This window comes from Bombus impatiens, unplaced genomic scaffold (genome assembly GCF_000188095.3).
Source record: "Bombus impatiens unplaced genomic scaffold, BIMP_2.2 scf_0099, whole genome shotgun sequence".
NCBI lineage: Eukaryota > Metazoa > Arthropoda > Insecta > Hymenoptera > Apidae > Bombus > Bombus impatiens.
The window spans coordinates 1236656-1257350 of record NT_176518.1 but is presented as its reverse complement, the minus strand read 5'-3'; the positions used below and the strand labels follow the sequence as shown (position 1 = coordinate 1257350).

Here is a 20695-nt window from a genome sequence, read left to right as displayed (position 1 = left end):
CCAAGGTTCCTTGCTGATTATTGTTCATCAGTAGAAGGAATCACGAACGTTTCCAAAGGCTATAAAAGATAGGACAGAAACCAGCCCGACTGCTAGTATTCTATAAACTTTCGGTCTATGCCAAAGGATCGTTCCGTCATTTTCGATCAAATTGTTGATGTATAGGTGTTCCGCATAGATAAAATAAATTCCGTAATCTATTGAACATCGTGTAAAGTTTACCAAGAGAATCTTTGATCGTTCGTGTATTGCTGGTTTTCTGTGAATTATTTCTGGATTTTATTGGTTCACCTAGTTATATGAAATTTTATATGAAAATTTGTTTTTAGGGAAGAAAACCAGCGAATGTAAACGCAAGGGGTTGCAATTGTGGTAAGTATTTCTTTAGATTGTATTTACTTTCTACTATGATATTAAAATGTTTCGATTAGTATAAATGCTGAAAATTACGAAAAAAAGGGAAAATCTCTTCATTTCAACTTTCTCCCATGCCGGTCAACAAACACTGTATATCGAATGTCTAATTTCTTACCTACATATTTATCATTAGTTTACCGTTTGTTCGTAACGACGTTTCTTTTTTGCAATTATACAATGGAATTAACGATACGGCGCTAGGTGTACCGGTACTGTTCCAATGGAATGGTGGAAAAAGTAGATTTCCGATTTTAATGGGAAGCGGACGAGTGGGGCTCCGAAAACCAGTCTCCGTCCGGAAATGGTTTTAACGAGGTGGTTCGAAAAGCGGCCAGTACACATCAGAGCGCGAAGAATCGCGAGCAAAAACGCTCTGTACACGTGGCTGGTGGACGAAACTGTTCCCCTTGGGGGTGGTGAGCCACCTCCAAATCGCAGGCCGTCGACCGAGAGAGTTTCTGTCGAAATTGTATCGTGTTGAAGTAACGTTATTTCATTCATGTGAGGGGATCGGAGGAAAAATGAGCCATTCGGAAGCTATATCGGTCAACTTTACAAATTGAGGAATAGGGGAATATAATAGCCCTAATAATATAAATCTTCTTACTATAAATAAATTTATGGAAATCAGTTATTCGTTTGTAAGAAACTTTAGAAATTTTTTCAAAGTAAAATCGTTTAATCTGGCTTTCGAAAAATGTACGAGTAATAAATTTCGATTTGGGAAAATTACGGTAAAGTTAACCCTTCAATATTTTCACGAAAGCATCTTTTTCATTGTGAAAAAGATTGTTGTTTTTTTAATAACTATTAGATGTAGAAATTAATTAGACGAATCTTCCCAAATCTTACCGTTTATTTCTCGGCTTTAGCTTTGAATTAGTTATAATTTACTGCAAATATTTCCTGACTTACACCAAGTTTTGGAGGTATTTATCAAGTTCTAGCGAAGTTTTCATTTAACAGACACTCCATTTTTTTGTTTCCAACTTTTCATATAACAGATTGATAAAAGATTTCTGTAAGTATTTATATACTTTCGTGAGCCATTGTATTATTTTAGTAGCTCGAATAAAAGAATACCTTTAAAATGTGGATAGCGCTGAAATGAAAGAAGTACAATTATCCAGTAATCATACTTTTGAAACGATGACTGGCATATCTGGATTAAATTGTATCTTTAAGATTCCTGTGAACTTACTAATGTCTTAGACGTTTCATTTGAACTTTGATTATATTACGATATATCGTAAAAAATTTTAATAGACTCGAGTTTCTTTATCACTAGAGACTTCAGAAACGAGAGAACAGTTTTTCATAAATATCTCGGTCTCCGTATCGTGTGAGCAGATCTGTCGACTGGGTTGCCGCGAGATTAAAACGCTTTTGATGTTTGTTTCGTTGGTCGATTTTGATATGGAACGTGCTTGGGAGCGCAAGTTAGATGTTGGTGAATAGAAATAGACAGGAAAAATGGAAATGAGAGATTGCAGTATCTGATTAATCGAATGGAATACGTCGCTAGCAAGTTGATTGGTGAGATGAATAAAAAATCAGAAAAAGAATGAGTAAAATTGGAAATGATATATTTGTCACTTTTTCTTCATTTTTGTATCGAATAAGACATAGCCAAGATATATTTCACCACGTAAATAATTTAAAAATAACTAAAATAACATTTGAATAATAACAATAATATGTTTATTGGATAATAAAGTAAAACTTGTTACAAGCTTAACAAATGTTATCGCAATAAAGAAGGCAGTGAGATTGAAAACAATAAAATTCTCATTTCATATTCATAATATCCAAGCAAGCAACCAAGTTGAACTAAGCAGCAGAAGAAAATCGAAATGAAAGACAGAAATAACGGAAGAAACCTCGGTCAATATGTTTGCTGCCATTAAAACGCGAATTTCAATTCTCTTCTTTTAAGCCATAAGAAAGGAGCTTAAAGAAAAGTTCGCTTTTTGTTTTAGTCAACTGAAAGAGTCAAGCTCGGCAATTAGGGAAACAAGAAGACCGACTGAAATTTCGTCATTTATTTTATTAATCGTTTATTTCTCGTGACAGGCAAACAGGGGGTGAAGCGCGTTTACCCTGTAATGAACGTCTGGAATTCTACTCTTTTTTTCTCTTTTTTTCTCCTTTTTTTCTCGTGCTAATTAGGTTGCTGCTTCGTTTCGTTCTGTTTAAGACCGGGCGTCCCAAGATCTGCTTATTGGGCCCCTCAAATCCCGTATAAATAGCGTTCGCAATATCGTGTCGCGGCATGAAAGAAATAACTGGAACACGTTTTCATTAATACTCCCCGTAATAAAGTGGGTTTTTTGCGCATTTCAATTAGCAACATTGGAGAACAAATTGAATCTGGTTTTTACTAAAACGTAGAAGATACGAGAAGTTAAAGCATGTGATGTCTTCATCGTGTGATCTTTAAATAGATCGTGATCCAAATCAGTAGCAAACGATGACAGCATTGAAACGCAGCAATCGAAACAATCCTCCTCTCACGAAACACATAGATGAAAAGATGCGCTCGGTGACACTGATCGTTTGGATATCGAACATGTACACAGCTGCTAGTGGGCATATCGAGTTCATAACGATGACGTATGTGTGTCAAACAGAGTTCGTTTTGCTGGAGCTGTCATTTTCGAAAGTTTTGCTATATATAACGAACGAGGTTTCCATGACGCGCGAAACGAAGGAAATTTTAGTATCTTGATGGATGGTACATGAATAATATCTTGTTGCATAGGATCGAACTTTGAATGTGATCTGGTTCCGCATTAGAATCTCCTTTATGCGCTCTTTGTTCTATATAGAATATGATTGACGTTCCATTGTTCAATTTTTGAAGAATCCGGTTTGCAATCAACCTGCCGGGAAGTCGATGATTTATTTACCTTAGGGTGGGCTTTTAATTGAGAAGGATTTCATTTTTAACGTTGCAACGATTAATCGTCGGAAAATTCTGTTGTTCGTGGTTGATCTTGATTTATTAGCAACGCACTGCCGTTAGTGACCCGGAAATCTATGCTGGATTAGGAAAGATGCTTTTCGATTTTTCGTATAAACGAAATAAATGCGGAAAAAAGAAAAATTATTAAGAATTCCATACAATTGTTATCTTATTATCTTTTTGATTTAATGGTTCTGGTTTCTGTGAATTCAAATTTTGATAAATGAATAATCACCCTTTTTAAGAGTTTCTCCGATCGAAAATAAATTTTTAAAAATTTGACGCGATTGCTATTTTTCAAAAAGGATTGAATAGCTTGCCTATTATCTCTATCCTTCATCTAGTAAATGATGCGTTTAAAATGTAAATCATAGATAGCTATTATTCTCTTGCTAGTAGATCCGATGTTTATTAATACGTTACTCAAAATGATTAGAGATACGCTTATAACCGATCGTGCAAAGGTGATGAGGTAGAAGAGATGAAAGTGGAACGTTAGTTATCCGGGGAATCAATTGTCTAGAAACTATCAATTAGAAGTTTCCTCTGTACACGGAGTAAATTGTCTCTTTGATTAGACTATTAATCTCTTCTCGCTTGTATTTCAAATATATATATTTATTTCAGACACAAAGTTTTTAAATTTCCTAATCAAAATTCAACGACTATATTATATTAAATGTATCTTCGCTACAGAAATGTTTGGTTCCGCTATATCGATTCGTTCGAATATCGGCTGTAGGAAACGTAGACCGACGTGCACAGTGATGTAACACGTCGAAATGCGTACAGTTTGATTTTCCGTGTCTTGAAATTCAAACGATAACTTTGCCCGACTCTGAAGCGGAAAATATAATATTCATCTAAACGTGTTAGCCGAACATGTAGCTCAAGTAACTTCAAAACAGCGAATAACCTAACGAATAATAAACTCGCTCGCTTACTCTCTCTCTCTCTCTCTTTCTCTCTCTCACTCTCGGTTGAATAAATATCTCAAATTCCTTAATTGCTTCACCAACTAGCAGCTTCATAACTTGGCTCGGTTTCAAGCAGGGAGCAAATTAACAAGATTTGGTATTTCGGTGTTCGTGTTTTTCAATAGGAAAAACTATTTTGATCATATTCCTCATTTCATTTTCTCGAGAACTAACTTCTCGTTAATCAGGTTAATACCTTCTTTATTTGTGGAAAATTACGTCTCTGGGAAAGTACTATATATAGCCTTCATACACCGTGGTACAATTCTCATAATGCTATAAAAGGGGTCGTTCTATTTCATTCGCATGGACATTCTTGGCAAGTGTGTACAAAAGGTAATTCAGAAGTTTTTCACGTGGTTAGATGGCAAAAGTTTAAAGCAACGCAGTTAAATGTTTGTGCTCTTTTTCAATTTATTCCAATATAATTCACTGTCGCCTCATGGATACATCGTGATACGTTCATTTGCAAGGGACCTTATTTCGCCTTCTTCCTTCTTTTTCTTCTTTTCGTACGGGGCGGTCTGATAAAGTGGCTGCATATTCGTTCCTGTGTTTCCTGCACGAACATTATTTTTCAATGTTTTATGTTATCTTGTACGCGTGTTCCTACATCGTTCGAGTAATTTGATTTTCGAGGAAAACGCCAATATCTTCGATCCCACCAGATATTGTGTACGAGAATCGTGCATGCATTTGTTTCAAACCAAAGATCGAGCTCCTCCTAGTAACTGCGATTGAATTTCTCAGGGCTCATTGTAGAAACAGAGGTTCACTTGGACGTTTTGTATACTCTCTATATTGAGTTTATGGCCAGTATAGTTATTCGAAGAGGGTATGTTTCTTTTATTTGAGTATCAATCTTTTTGTGCATCGGTTTTTCTACCTACGATATTTATAAAGACGTAGAAAATTGTCAATATTGTGTAAATAAGGCCTGCGCTATATATTTTCTTGTTTCCCTTCAAAAGGAAATTTTAACTTTTTCTTTCTCATTGAGATTGTTTGAAATTTGTCTATAATATGTTAATAATTATATGTTATAATTTTCTTATTTTAGCGTATAGAAAGGTATTTTTTGTGATTGTTATTTAGAGTTTCCAATTCTTATATGACATTTTTTAAAGTTGGTGTTTCTTTAAAAACAACACACATCGAAATGAGAATACGTTCAATACACATGACTCGTAAAACTACGAAACCATAACTTCTAGTGTACGTATTTATATCTTACTTACGTTTCAAAAAACATATCCTATCAAAAATCACGCGCACTTGAGACGATCGGTATATCATATCACGAAACTGTAGAGCATCCCCCCTATTCTCGAGCGTGCCATTTCCCCCCACAAAAAGCTCCAGAGGGAAAGTTGGTTCCTTACGTCGAGCCCGCATATATCCGTTCCCTTTCCATAACGGTGGCTACAGGACCAGTGTGTGTCGTCTTGGCGCGCTTGCAAAGGGTTGGCGAACGAGTTACTTGCCCCCGAGGTTCGCGAGAGGCGGCGAGCTTGCGCCAGTTCGGCTCGCGCCGCACAGAGAGACGTGCGCCGCGCCACCGAACGCTCCGCTCTGCTTCGAGGTAATTCGCAGAGGCGCGCGACCGGCCCTCGCCAGTTTCGTTCATCCGCTCGGACCAGAGTCACCTCTCTGCGTCAGCATGACCGATAACTTGTATCGTACGTGCCATCGCACCGCTTGAGGATCGATCTTTTCGCCCAGCACAAGATTTCGATCCAGAAGATCGATCGTTCATTGCGAAAAGATTCGTCGATCTCGTCCAACTTGACGAAGTTTCGTGAATCTTATCGATCTTGGTGGAGTTCCATCGATCGAATTGATCTTAGTGGAGTTTCGATCGCGAGTGTCTTCGAGTGAACACTGAGAATTAGTGGGAACATAATTTGTGACGAATAATTAGAACGACAAGTGCTTATCGTTTTAATGAAAGTTTTCCAGTGGAAAAGTTAACATTGATTACAAGGATAATGGTTGTATCTTAGAGATAATCTTGATTTGAGATCGTCGCGTTTTGTCCTTGATTAAGATAAAAGTCAAGGGATAAGGGCGTTATCGATTACTGAATCGAAAAAAAGATTGTACTATAAAGGTTTTTACTAGAATTAATGTGAAAGAGCTATCGTAGAACATCACCGAATTTGGAGGATAGTATTCCGAAGGTTTTTCGTAAAATCCAAGTAACTCTAACTAAAATTGTAAGATCTCAGAGTACAGATTTGAGAGATTCAGGCTTGAAGCGGACGGTGAGGTTTAGCGCGAACGATTGGTCGCGGATACAGTGCGATCGTACAACCTGCTTGTAATTCTTTCGTGTCTTGCTACTATGATAAATGTTTGAGCCATACGTCGTTAGAGTAATACCAATTATGTGACCCGAAGAAAGCGCAAATCCCACCTCTGTTTATGATCAACACGTGGACAGATCGTTCATCCTGTTTGTAACGTAAAATAACTGGAGGAACTGTCGTTGTTGGTAAACGATCACCAATTTTAAGAAATTTCGACCGATCGAAATTCTAAGAAACGCACGATTAGTTGTGCGGATATTTTGTGTTGACATTTTTTCTATTCGAGTAAGATGAAGTTACAAGGACGAATGTTTGGTATATCGTAACTGGATCGTGGCTACTGCGGAAATTTTGGCGGAACTGGTCGATACGAAAACTCATCGAGGAGAAGAGATCTGTACCCTCCTGTTCGTCGACGGATTCATGTTGGTCGAGTGCGATCGGCGAAGTGCTAATGGAAAACATTCTCTGGCCGATCGTGATGAGATTGGAAGGGTTAATGGGCCGCTGAACGACGGTAATCGGTTTGGAATCGTGAATTCTTGCTGATTAATCACTGACACCGCACTGTGACCAATTGTGGTTCTTTAGCTTTCGGTTTTAAGCTTCCTCCAAGTCGACTTGGTGAGTAATCATTTTTTGTTAGTATGGTCAAAAAGAGAAATTCAGACGAATCGTGGTGTGACAAGCAAACATTTAAATCGCCTGATCTTCTCAAACGATATTTAAATCACATTATATTCCTTGGATTTCTGAATGAATATCTGTATCAGATTAAAATTTGGTACGGATATAATTAACTCAACGATAAGGAAACCGTATCAGAAAAAGATATAATTATCAGATACACAGCTAGATGAAATCTGATAAAACACTATGTTCATTATTTACAATAATTACTTCAATAGACTTAGGTTTATGTATACAAATGTATGAAAGCGAAATTCGAGCATTACAAATCGCCAATTAATTCTCATGAAAATTCCTCAATATTATTTGAATTAGGTTATACTATTCGTACATTGAAACATATTCGTTATCAATATCAAATTAAATGGGTATTATTTTCTTCGAATAATATATAATTCGAGTAAAATTAACTAAATTTATCTCTTTATAAATTTAGCTATGCGTCTTTGCATATTTTTCTCTTCCTTTTTTCCATATTTAAACTTCAAAAATTTTCTGTTCTTATCTTCTATTTTTATAGTTTCTATTAATTAACTTTTATTAACTGAAGAAATACAGAAAAAACATTTCATCTCTTGCACACTATCATCAAGTACAGTTCAAAGATACGAACAGAAATATCCGTTCATACGAAGCAGGATTATTTACACGAACACGAACGACTTGTAAGTTGCAATCTATTAAAAAATTGGCTAAAAATATGTGTTATTGTAAATATTCTCATTTGAATTAATACGTGCCATTTAAAGTTTTTCATCTGTTATTACTCTATCGAGTGCTTTTTCCCTGGATACAGATCCGTTCCCATTGAAGTTTGTACTTTACGGAAAACGTCGCCTCGTGTTTTATTCGCTGTCAGTGATTGATAAAATAACTGGACATACACGTATTTTGACTTGAATGCATATATGCTACCGATATTTATCAACTGCTGTAAATATTTGCCTGGAAAACTAACCGAATAAAATTCTTGTTCGTCTCCTGTACCCCTTCCCGCAATAGAGGGTTTTTATTTAGCATGAGACGCTCTATTGCTTCATGATCAAATTAAACGTATAGAATTTCTTATATGTTGGACGACTGAACAAGTCAATATCAAAAAATATAAAAAATTCGTAGAAAATATAATAAATAATAAAAATACAGTAAATAAATCGTGAATGTTTGTAAAAAATATTATTTTTATAAATGTAACTAAAGAAAGTCTAAACTAAAGAAAATAACTCTAACTAAAGAAAACTTGATTAATTGTTATCCTCATATAAGCGTCTCGAATTTTTATTTTCATGATCGTAATTGGCTTAATTAATCTGGGGACGTGTTAGGTATAACGAGATACGAGGGAATTTCGTTGTTACAACGAAAGCAGTTTTTATTCCTCGCATGATGAGAAAGAAAAAGATGTCACAGCAATTCTTACAGTTAGTTGAGCTTTCAAGGATGAGAGTGGAGTAGGTCGAAAAAGTTAGGAAATTGAGTTACCTTCATATTCCGTCTTCTTATCATCAAATCTAATGACATACGTTAAATTTTTAGTGGTGACTGGGTATTTGAGCACCTGAAAAACTTTATTAATCAGGCTACTATAAAATCGAAGTACTGTCATTAAATTTTATAGACAATAACAACGCTCAACAGGCTTTATGGTGGTTGTAAAATAAATGTATATTTAAAAACACGTTAAAAAATATACTTTTCTTAAAGGTATTATTTTAAATTATCTCATAAAAATGACGTACAAAAATCTTTACGTTTATCGTGATAAATAAATTTAATTATTACTATTTTCTATCAATATGTATTGTATCTGTTTCATTTAAAAGTTGTTAAAATGCTTATGTTTTGTAATTTTAAATTATAAGTGGATATTTTAATCTTTAACTGTAACATTGCTTTCGACAGTACATATTTCTCCTATATATAATTTTGAATAAAATACGAAAAATTTCAACTTATCGTGGAACGGTATTCCATTTTAAGGAACTATCGCAACTTCTACTACTAATTATTATTCATAAAACGTCGGACTTACCAATCTCAAATCCATTATCACGCAATCAGCAACATTTCATTTTAAAGTAAAATCTGTCTCTTCCAATGAACAGGACTTTTTCGATTTACTTATACCGAACCAATTATACTATAATTTCAACGATAAATTAATAGGAGAAAAATATACGATTAATATTATTTTTATCTCGTAACGTTGTTAATTACTTCTTGTGACCGCATTATTTTAAAACCTATACTGTTTCATTTATTTAATCAAACCTCAGATTCAAATAAGTCGATTCAATCGATGGAAGTTCATTTAACCTAGTATTAACTAAAATTTCATTGAAACAAATGGAAGTCGGATAAATGCAGTTCTACTGTGTTATCAAAAACAAGCAAGTGCCTCAATACTATTGAACGGTAGTGTAATTTGTTCGAAATACGGTTGCATTGAATGTTCCATGGAAATATTCTATACCACCATTCGCCAGTCTCGTAAGCTATCCTCGATTCGGGTCAAATGTAAAAACCTCCTATTGCGATTCAGCAGTTAACTGCGAGTCTATGACCCCCGCATCTGGTGTTCGAATCGAACGACCAGCCTCCCTACAACTTTGCATCTGCATTTTATATTTATGTGCAAGATAAGTCTGCTCTGTGTTCGGTTTATCGCGTGTTGGATTCACCTGTATCGATTGTTACGCGATACTTTGTATTAGTATCCTGTCTTCCCCTCTCTTTATACAAACATCTTTGGTGTTGCTGTTTGAAAAGTGGAACGTTTATTTAGTTTTCCCTTTAATTTATCTTTATCCATCTAGGATTAATTTAAAGTCCAAAAAGTTTTTGTTGATTCTTCGAGCTTACAGACAACACAAATTTCTGTATCGTTTTCCAGTGTTTGGGTAAAATCGGTGCTTGTCAAGCCATATTCGCTCAAATATTCGAAAATGAAAAGTACAGACGAGATTGGGTCACATGATTCGCAAAACGAATTATCGGCGGCTTTTGAGCGGTGATGCGTTATTTCGATCGGTGATATTCGGTCTGCTCGTTCGTTTTGTTCGAGTGCCATCGAGCGTTTCATTTACGATATAATGCGGTATTTGCCGGAATATCGTTCGTTTTAAACGCTTCCAGGATTTTCGCCGAGTCCTTTGTTCCGGCTTGAGTGAATTCGGATAATTCGAACTTTTGAAGCAGAATTGGGGAGTTTGATTCTGCTAAAGTCACGCGAAATCCTTTCTTTTTTTCTTCCTTTTTGTCTTTTAAAGAAAGACTATTCGGCGATACAAATGGAGTAAGGTTAGAAACGCGAGATTGTTCATTACGCAGAATAAATCTTTTCTGTTAATTATTTTTTTATACACTCCAACGATCTTTTTTTGGATCGTTTGAATCGACTAAATGATAATTTTTGTAGTTATACTGGCATTGAAGGTGTAATTGAGCGTGGTAATAAACAAATTTCAGATAAATTGAAAATAAATAATCAAGATTTGTGAGATGATAAACAATATTATAAAAGATATCGTTGCTATTATTCTAATCTTTTGCAACAGTTCACACAATTCCCGTGTTTCAGCGATTTCTATACACTCTCTGTATTCGCCTGTTTCCTTCGATAAACACGTTAATAAGACGCAACCGAGAATCATAATCTAATTTTCCAGACGAACGGATTGTCTTGTTTCAAAAAGCGACAAAGGCGGCAACGCGAATGCGAAAGTTTTCCTCGTGATAATTTATTTTGCAAGTTGCTCTCGCTAAAAGTCTAATAGCAACCGGGAAAAGTAGCTTAACGATATTTTTAAACGACGAGCAACCAGGTCGAGGTTCTCTCTTCTGGCGTGTAGGAAATCGTTTTAACAGTTTTCTGCCTGTTTGTTGTAGCACGCACATTTTTCACTGTCCTCGGGAAAACCGATTAGATGAGCGCGAGTGGGACTTGTGACATTGTATCATGATCAAATAAAAGAGAGAAATTGGAAAGTCTTTAATTTTTAAAATTTGATTTTTCCGATCTAGAATTTCTATTATATTTAAAAATAGCAAAAAGTTAATAAAAATACTTAAATATCAAAATACATGAATTTATCATACATTTTTATATTTTTTGCGTGTCATAGGGAATAATTTTACTATATTAAACATTTAGCGTCATTTCTTTTCCCGACGATAAATTTCGCCATTTTTTATTTTATACGTGAAACAATTAAAAACCTTCCTATGTATTTTACTCGTATCTATTATTTTTTTTTAAATAAATAAAAGGGATTTGAAATATTCCATTCTGTTTGCAAAAGTTTTGATCTGAGTAAATTGTATTTCGTATAGCATATTTTGGACGGAAAAAAGCTATATTTGTTCCTAACAAAAGCATGTTAGTATTGCGTTAACGGTAACGATTTATTATCGTTAAAATAACACGTAAATGAAATAACAGGGCAAAAGGATTTTAATTGTATAATAATGGATTCGGGTCGGGGGAGGGGATATAAAACATTGAAAAAAATCGAATTTTCGTTTAGATAAATCGTATGCGTGTATTTCGACTGTGTGTTACCCAATGATGTCTCTTTTATGAAAATTTCAAGCTGCCAAAAAAATCCGATTAAACACTGGATTTGCTTTTTGCCAGTGATTTAAATGGATTTATAAAAGAAGAGACAAATAGTAAAATAATTCCATCAACTGCTAAGAAAACAATAATGAAACAAAACAGAATATTCGCTAGCATAATACAAATCGAATAATCTTCTATTAATTCAGTATAAATATTAGCATTATCTTCATGTTCGTTTCGCATATTAAATTTGTAAAAATTTGTTCATTGCTAAACGGTTGAGTGATTAATAACTTTATATTTGAAAAATTTACTTTTTTAATTGTGTAACTTTCCCAGCAAATCAACGATATTCGTTGTAACTGATGCACGCGTTTTTCGATTGCGTAAATCGCAAAAATTCGGGGAATTATCGAAATTCATAACAGTGTGCCACTCGCAAATTTCATTCGCGGCGTTCTGGATAGAGAGCTTTCATGCTGTTAATGCCATTATGCAATCATTTTGCGTTACTGCAAGCAAGCGCACACGAAAAAAAAGAAGATAAATAGAAAAAGAAGAGAAAAAATAAAATGGGACGGACAGGAATGGATAAAAACATACGGCCGTTTTATTCAGCCGCGTTAAAGCTTGAAATGAACTCTAATCGCTCAGTGTTGCGCGTGCGAATCAACCCTTGCAAATCGGATCATGTTTGGACAGCTCGTTAAATATTTCACCGGGCGCAAATGTAGCTACAACTTTGCTTTTGTCGTTGCCAATGCGAAATTCTTCGTTAACGCTTCCATCGATACATTATTTAATTTATCTCGTTCAACGGGGAGGAGGAGGATGCAAACAACTGGTTAACGATGAAAATTGATGCTCGTTCGTGGAACAGTTTAACGAAATATATGTGCGTACGGGTCGTATGGGGGACGTTAACGGTGATTTATATCGTTTCAACGTTTCTTGCTTCCTCGATATTTGATTCTAGCAACGCGACTGGTATAAATGTGGTTCGGATACTTGAAAGGCATTGTAGAGGACCGAAGACAAGTTAGGAGGCATTTAATTTTACAGATTTGAGTTCTTGTGTTAGATAGCAGATGATAACGATTATTATTAACATTCTAATTGTAGAATATATTTTATAATCTTTAGACGATAGGGTGTGATTATTATTTCTAACGATAATCACGTATATTTTCTTCACAACTTTCTTGATCTTCTTGCTAAATTGCGAAATTAATTTACGGTTAGTTAGGTACATTAATATAGTATATACTTAATACTTCTTTCACATGCACCACGAAAAAAAGGTTACGCATAAAGTTTAATTTTGGGCATCGTTAAATTTTTCCAGTTAAAAGAATTCCACTTAACGAATATATTTCCATTTATTCGCTGACTCCGTAACTTCTTATTGACTTCGCACTCGGGTTCCTTAATTATCGCGAAAGTTCCTATACTCTGCAACGCTGTATAAGCAATTCCAGAGTTGGATTCAAGCAGTATTCTGCACGCATGTAGATGTATTATTTTATGTGGTATTAATACATCAAATTGCGTAGAATGTTTCTGTTTTGAAAGAAAATGTAGCATATATATTAATAATTTCAAGACTTTTCAAGTTCACTGCCAGCATGTTGATAAAGGTTATAAATCATAGAATGGAACCGATTAAATTTCCAATTGTAACAATGTCAATCGTTAAACAGCAACGTATCCTCATAATACAGGCAATTAGCGGAACAACAATAACTAACGAGAGTATGCATTAATCGAAGGCCGATTTTGTCATATCGCTGATCCGAGAGATAACAACAGTACAGATTAAACGCATAAGTAATTCGTGTACTCGAATCAATTTCAGTGAAAATATTTCTTCGAAAATGTAATGAATAATTTACAATTCCGATATTTATACCAGAATAATTATTCTTGCTATTATAATGACTTCTTATTAATGACACTTAGACATTGCTGTCGTTTTCTCTTATTTAAATCGTACAATTCGCTAACGTACTCTACACGAAAAATAGAGCCAAGGAACGGTGAGCTCATTACGGTCCACAGTTTCTCGTTAGTTATCACTGAGTCGTCCCCAGTTATTCGCTTGGCTCGCGGGAAAAATGATTTCAGCTCGAAAATTCATTTCACCGCGTTCTTTCGACGAATAATCGCGCTGGGAACGGTACGCGCTGTTTCCACTAGCTCTCTCATTTGCCAGGTGATCAAGCGTAAAGTGATTCGTCGGTATTTTCATCGATTAAATAATTTATCGCTTCGTTTCAACGTTGCATTTGGTGTGAATATCTCCGATATGTGAAATATTTCTCCCATGGAATATAATTTCGTCGACTCTATTAAAAACATGACTACGTGTCATTTTTATCAGGTTGGACTTGGAGTATATCGTACTTTCCATATTTTGTAGCAATATTTCAATATTTCCGCGAATATATATATATATTTGAAACATTGATTTTATTTTTGGAAGGAGAAAACTTGCAGTTTATTGCACTTTGAAAATTAATTTCCAAGAATCGATGAAGTTAATTATTTTAATCTATAAATTCCTGGCTCATAGAAACAACAAAACGTGGCAAAAAATATCGAAAGAACAATAGTTTTCGACAGAAAGATGTTCAGAGGAATCGACAGACTGAGAAATAAGTAGGTGGACCATGTTTATCTTTCTGTTGTAAGTTTAGACCATGTTTCTTTTCTTTCCATGCTGTCTTCGAATCAAGTTTACAAAAGAGGTTACGGCCAGGAAGAATGTTTTTCGAACAGGAACTGGTTCAAGAGAAGAACATTAAGCTGAAGTAAAGGACATTGGAGTAGCCAAGGTATTTTAACAAAAGCTCGATTTAAACATCGAAGTAGTTGTTGGAGTGCTGAAAAACTCGATTCCTTTCCAAGACTGACAATGATTATCGAAAGAGTACAAATTACACAAAACAAGAACGAGTTGCTTTTCTCCAATTTTTATATCTCTTTTGGAACGAAATCTTCCCTTGAAATAAACAATTTTTTAAATTATCTTCTTACGCGTTTACTTTGACCAACAAATTGATTGTTCAATTAGGTAAAGTACGTCATTCAACTTTGATGCTTAGCCTGTTTTCCAGAATAGCAGGCGCGATCCTTTAATTGTTTTCGGTGGTGTATTATCGGCTTAAGGCTTGTCCGCTCGCTTGTCCGGATAATCGGCATTCTCTGTATTTCTGTCTACTCTCAAGCATCCTGTTGTTGGTAAAGCGTCTCCGAAAATTTACTCCAAAAGTCCACTTGTAGAGTTCTCTGCTTTGATTTTGTGGTAAAATAAACACTTGCATAATTAAATTCTTGAAATAAATGTTTTTTATCACTAATTACCCGAATTAAATCGAGAAAAAAAGAACAGAAAATTTCTTGTAATTTTTAAGGAATAAATCATTTGACATTTCACGCGTTCAATATTTTCTATATTGAATGAACAATTAGATTTTCAATATTTTATAGTCGAGAAAAGTTTCTGCATAGTGTTTGAAATTCATTTTATCTCGACCGTTCTTTACCGGCATTAGACTTTGTCATTAAAAGCGTTTTAACTCCCTACAGGAGTATAAATTACGTATTCCTCAGATAATTATTCAAACGATAATGAATTCTAATTTTACTGCAGTTGTATAATTATTCCTCTAGTCAATATCTTTATCCTCGAGAGCGATTCTGTAGCAGAAATATAATGTCCAGCGAAATACGTTCAAAATCTATTAAAACGTATATTTAAATTTTCGTATGCGTGATTTTGAAATAGACTTTTAGGTAGAAAAGATGCCCTTTCACCACTTTCCCGCCAAATTTCATTCTCAAACACAGTGGAACACGCTGGAATGAACATAACTGGTTCTGGAACTTTGTTTGATTTAACATACATTAATATCTATACGTAATAGGTATTTAAGGGTAATCAGTTCTAGGCCAGCAGTCTAAAACAAAGTTACTATCCAATATGATTTGAACAGGAACAATACGAAGTGAGTAATATAAGCGTAAAAACAATATAAGATTAATTTATTTCATTTTTCAGAAAATGTTTATGATATTGTCTTTGGTTAACTTTGAGCTTTAAGTTGACATGTGATAAATAGTATATAACGGTAAACTCAGCTGTTAGATTCTGATTTTCTAAAATTGACCATTTCGCAAGTAGCAACCTAATAGAATCGTTCGTTCTAGTACGTACAGCTCACTGCGTTATTTTCGCATAATTTCTGTCTAAAGTATTCGGACATATAGATGTCAGAAAGCAAAAAAAATTCGGACTTAAAACAAACCGTTGTTTAAATATTATAAGAAATATAGGGAAAAAGTGAATTTTCGTGTCTCAAAAATATTCGGACACTTTAAATATTGACGTTAAGAAAGCTAAAATGGTAATTTCTTTATAAAAGTTTAATATTTTTTCCGATATCCTTTTTGCTCTACAACACGTTTTAAGCAGTTTAGCATGTTGAAAATTATTTTTGTTAGTAATCGATGCTGTATTTTATTTCTACATTAGACGAATTTGTCATATTTCTTGACTGTTTATTGTTGTTTTTTGCTAATTCTACAGTCTAGTTCATTCCACAGAGATGGGAGTACTTCTGTAAAAAATCCGTTATCTTAATTTGATAGCTTAAATTTGTAACCTATTTGAGTATTGTTGCTAATTTTAAATTTATTTTTCTTCGATTTTTGTGTCAATAAACTATCAGACAATAAATCAGCATATTTTTTTTCTTGGTTACTTACGTGCAATATTGTAAAAATCTGTAATATAAATTACTGCAATGTAGCCTATAAATATGAGAAGTACCGGACATAACATTAAACCTTTATAATAAATTGCCAGTTTAGTTTTTTTGACGTTAACTCATAAAGTTCCCGAATATTTTTGAAACATGAAAATTCAACTATTTTCAATATTTTTTGAATATTTAAACAACGGTTTATTTTAAGTCAGATGATTTTTACATTCAGGCGTCTGTATACTATACTTCAATATATTGCAAAACATTTTTGTTGTTTTATCTGCATTTATTTCAGATATCGAACATAGAAGTTAAAATTATGCTAGTGTTCGAATATTTCCGGGACCGACTATAAATGCAATCGATCTTTCTATGACGCGATTAATTCGTTCCGCATTATATCGAAACCGTGTTAATCAAGACAATTGTGGCATTCATGTTATATGAGAGTTGTCCAAATTTATTAAATCGTGCTACATGGAAATCGTGTTATAAGAATATCGTATTGTCGCAATTTTTGCACCGTGTTACATCGAAATCGTATTACAAGAGGATTGAATGTAAGTTTGAAACAATAACTTATAATCGTCAATGAAATCTCCATTGACCCGTAAAAAATCAAAAACCGATGCTTTATACCGCGGCGAACACATTTTCACGAACAGTCTGTGTATCCAGCATAAAAGGCAAGCGGAAGATCGGTGAAAAGCAGCCGAAAACAAGTTGAAATAAATCGAATAATCGACGGATCAGTCTGTGACGTGCGGATGCCACGAAAATCGAGCTGATTCCGTCGGAATAAAAGCGTCGCGAGCCCGTTAAAACGCAAATGTTGCCGGAGTGCGGTTTCGTGTTAGGGGTTGCGAAAGGACTTTCTGCTACGCCCGTTTCCCTCCGCCTCCTGCTGCTCTTCCGCCCGGTGTTCGCACGCGTTCTTATTGGCTTCCGTGGAAAACGTCGATGGCTGCAATTTTCCTGAATACACGGCAAAATTAGCCGACTTTGCGAACAGTTTGGATTTCTGGATAATCAACGTCGTTTTTTCTTATGTTGTTGACTTTTATACCGAGGTGCGTTGGTTTGCGCTGTTTATAGCTTTTCTGATAATTTTGATACGCGTGATATCAAATAGATAGTGGAAAAGCGAGAAGTGGTTAGTAATTGCTAGGCTGCAGATTTCAATGTAAATTTATATTTCACTTCTCTATAAATGTCTAGTAATCACTAATAACAAATACACTTAGATTCAATGAATCAGAAAAAATCTGCCCCAAAGTACGACACAAATTCGTTATTTCCAAACGTATTATTTTCCTATTAAAATCAATATTACGTAGCTCGTCAATTGGCAAAGAAAATGTAATTTCCAGTAGGGTCTCGTAAATTCCCTTCGACTATTTACCACGTTTCATGTTTGTACTCGGATCTTCATTGGCTCTCATGAGAATCATGATGAGGTCAAAGGGTTTGCGACCCCCTTTTCAACGTTTCTTCTTCCCTTCGTCTGCGTGATCGGTGCAGGAAGTTTTCGACGAGACACATTTAGGATAGAAGACCGGATCCCTTGTTACGTGATGGCTCGTGTTTCCCGTTACGCTGGTCGCGTGTAGATTGCTGTGCATCTGTCGCGTTCCCAGTGGTACGAAAATACGAAGAGGCGAGCTTCCAATTAAAAGGAAGTAAAGATGGAAATTTCCAGTCCTGTCCCGAATTCTCTCGTTTCTCGCGTACGTGTACACGTGTGTATGTTTATACGCCTCGCACACATTTAAATGTATTTTATCTTGTTAAACAGAAAAGACTACTTAAATGATTATCCAATTTTATAATAATTTGAACGTCTGGTAACAGAAATAAAAATTCTACGTCAAAGACATTGAAAAAGATGAAGACGATATGTATCTACATAAATATTTATTGTTGCCAAAAATAAGGTTCTAACATCATTCGTATGGAATCTCACTGTAAGCAGAGAAAATTGACCGGCCGCGAGACGGGAAGCTTATGGCAGCTTATAGCCACGCAATCCTTTCCCATAGGATGTTGATCTCGAGGTTTCAGGACCACTTTTCCGTTCTCCTTTCCTTCTGCCTGTTACGCGGAAACGTGTGAATTGGTTGCGCCCCGCATTTGCATGCGAGCCCATTGAATTTTATGAATATTGTTGCCGAGCGCCGCTTTACAATTCCCGTCATGCACCGTGAGGATAGTTTGGAACGTTGCTCGCTTCCAAGACGCGAATTTGCAAACGATCCTATCCCACCATTCGCCTCCTCTTTTGCGAAAGAACATTTTATTTCTGTGGATCCAGGAAATTCGTGGCTGTTCTAGAGCCATAGTAGAATACTCACCACGTAGTTTCCTTTTGTGTAGTTCTAGACGAAATTGAGTGATAGCTAAAAAAGAAAAAAAGGAAGGGGAAGAAAAGAATGATAGAACAGACGAAATCACTTAGACCTTATTGTTTAGCTTCTACTTTTCAGATTGAATTTTTGGATTTTTTTTGTAATATTTCTCAAACCAGTGTCATTTCCCTTTTATTTGAAGCAAACTTGTTGGAGATTCTTACCTAATTTGTCTGAAGCTTTTTAATAAAGTTTATTCATTTTCAAATTCGTTTCGAAGCACATAAGAAAATACTAAAATAGGAAGAATTTAAGATATATTTTTCATAGAATAATTCGTGTTAGCTGGGTCTGTCTTAAAGGGAACTCTTTCGTTTCTTTCGAAGCCTCGAAACGATGTTATTAAAATTCATCGTGTTGCGATAAAACTACCGGCTAACATTCAAACACACGATCTCTCTGCACAAAAATAAAATTAATCAGGAGCTTTGTTTCCTCTAACCTTCGTGCTTTTTTTCGTAGATTTCTCGCGACACAAGCGGCTAATTGACGAGCGTTATGTAAATTTAAAGCGCCTTTAACGCTTAGATAATCGAATCGTGTTTACTTTCTCTTTTTTTTCTCTGTTTTGTTTTTGGGTTAATCGGTAGATAAAGTATGCATATTGTATATACGGTGAAGGAGTTTGTATATTTTCGAAAGGATCTTTGTAGCCACCTTCCGGGTAATTGTGGACTCAGTACACGCAAAAAGTTAATTAACTCTTAGAATTATTCGCCGTTCCGTTTTCGTTAAGGAAAATACCGTCAACGAGAAGCTAATAGCTGCTGAGTTCCTATATTTAACGCTTGAAGGTGTTTAGATTAGATTTTGCTAATTTTCAGTGATATCGGCTTCGCCATTACATAACGCGCAACATTATTATCTTAATTATTATTTATAATCATAATTTAACTATAATTATATCGTACCACAATAATTAAAGGAGAAATTTCCTTAATTATTCTACCGTAAAATAAAAAACACGAGGCACATCAATTTAAGAGGTCTATACTCTACAAACGCCATGAAACTTCGCTTCATCTCCAATCCATAATCTTCAATTTGCAACGAGCGACACTGATTAGCAGGAACGTAATAATGCTGCTTGATAACGAGAAAGGAACTTTCATGTTCCTGAAATGAGAAAACGTCGCGAGTCAGAAAATTACGCCGAAAAGTCGCGAAATTTTCAACCTTATCAATAAACCGAATACTAAATGTAGTCTCATGGTATATCGCGTTCCTCACGGTAATTCGATGGAGTTTTTCCAGCGGGAGCTCGTCCTGGACAGTTATTTGACGTGGGAAAAATGACGAGAGTTCCTGCGTCATTTTTTATTTTAATTATGCGTTTGATCCATCGTATATTAGAGCATTTGGCTTAAGAAGCTGATCAAAATTCAAATTTTCAAATTTCGTAAAGTGACATTAAAATCAAAAAATCATGAAAAATGTGACTGCTTATCGAGTTCTTCTTCTCCTGTAATCTTCAATTTTGATCAAATTGGGTCAAGTACTTCACCGTGCAGCGTTCACCTATTCGCGCCAGCTTCGTAGTCGTGTTGTAAAAATCTAAAATCTTTATTTTTTCTTATTTCATAAAGAAGGAAAGAAATCACGTTT

General features: G+C 35.0%; 1 protein-coding gene across 4 annotated transcripts in view; it reads left to right on the top strand.

Moving 5' to 3' along the window:
* Positions 1-86: 86 nt before the first annotated feature.
* LOC100749748 (cysteine-rich secretory protein 2-like) overlaps positions 87-20695 on the top strand; it is a 94797-nt gene continuing 74188 nt past the window's right edge. For 2 of the 4 annotated variants that reach the window (XM_003486092.4, XM_012394826.3), the window contains exon 1: positions 6423-7292. The gene's annotated coding sequence lies outside the window, so the exon portion shown is untranslated. Of the gene's footprint in view, positions 373-6422; positions 7293-20695 lie in introns of those variants that run through there. The other 2 variants (XM_012394825.3, XM_024364528.2) reach the window with 2 other exon arrangements.